The sequence below is a fragment of the Carlito syrichta genome, unplaced genomic scaffold, assembly GCF_000164805.1.
Source record: "Carlito syrichta isolate Samal-C Ts95f unplaced genomic scaffold, Tarsius_syrichta-2.0.1 Scaffold302779, whole genome shotgun sequence".
NCBI classification, from domain to species: Eukaryota; Metazoa; Chordata; class Mammalia; order Primates; family Tarsiidae; genus Carlito; species Carlito syrichta.
Genome location: NW_007246875.1, coordinates 366,514 through 367,298, shown reverse-complemented (window position 1 = coordinate 367,298; position 785 = coordinate 366,514). Strand labels below are relative to the sequence as shown.

At 60.4% G+C, this 785-nt stretch overlaps 1 protein-coding gene across 1 annotated transcript in view; it reads left to right on the top strand.

Moving 5' to 3' along the window:
* ARPC1B (actin related protein 2/3 complex subunit 1B) overlaps window positions 1-785 on the top strand; it is a 17,702-nt gene that overhangs the window by 3,088 nt on the left and 13,829 nt on the right. The window lies entirely within an intron of this gene.

The window sequence follows — 785 nt, the reverse complement described above, 5'->3', positions numbered from 1 at the left end:
ACGCCCGGCTGATTTTTTGATTTATTGCAGAGATGAGGTCTCTCCAAGTTGCCCAGGCGGTCTCGAGCCCGCGGGCTCAGGCAGTCCGCTCACCTCAGCCTCCCAAAGGCACAGGATTACAGGCTGAGCCACCGAGCCTGGCTTAACTTTTTTTTTTAATTGTAGACATGAGGTCTCGCCATGTTGCCCAAGCTGGTCTCGAACCCCTGGGCTCGGGCAATCCTCTCGCCTCAGGTGGGATTACAGGTGTGAGCCACTGTGCCTGGCCACATTTCACATTTTGACGCATTTCATCCTTCCAACCTCCCCGGGGGTGGAAATCAGTGAACATGGGAGCTGGGAATGGTGAGACAGGCTGCTGTGTCCTAGTGGACACCTCTGGTGGGGAGGGGGTCAGGACAAAGTCACCTTAGAGACACGCCCTGCAGGACGAGCCGAAGCTGGCAGGCGAGGACAAGGAGGAGAAAACGTTCCAGGCAGAAAAGACACGTGCTGCTAATTGTGTCAAAGCCCCCAGACCCGATGGGGTGGGCGTCTGGCCTGGGACCTCCTGAGATCCGCGAGGACGCTGCACCTCATCAGCTGCTCCCCCTGCCGCTGGGCTGACTTTCAGACAAATCCTGGGGGGACGGTTCCGAGGGGGGCGTTTCCACCGGGCTCCCCTCATCGGCCCGGCCGCCTGGCCACATCTCACCGGGCCTGAGACCCCAAATCAGGTCGCTGCAAGGCCCCGGTGACGTAGGGCAGTGAAGCCGACTGCAAGGAGTCGAGGGGCAGGAGGCTGG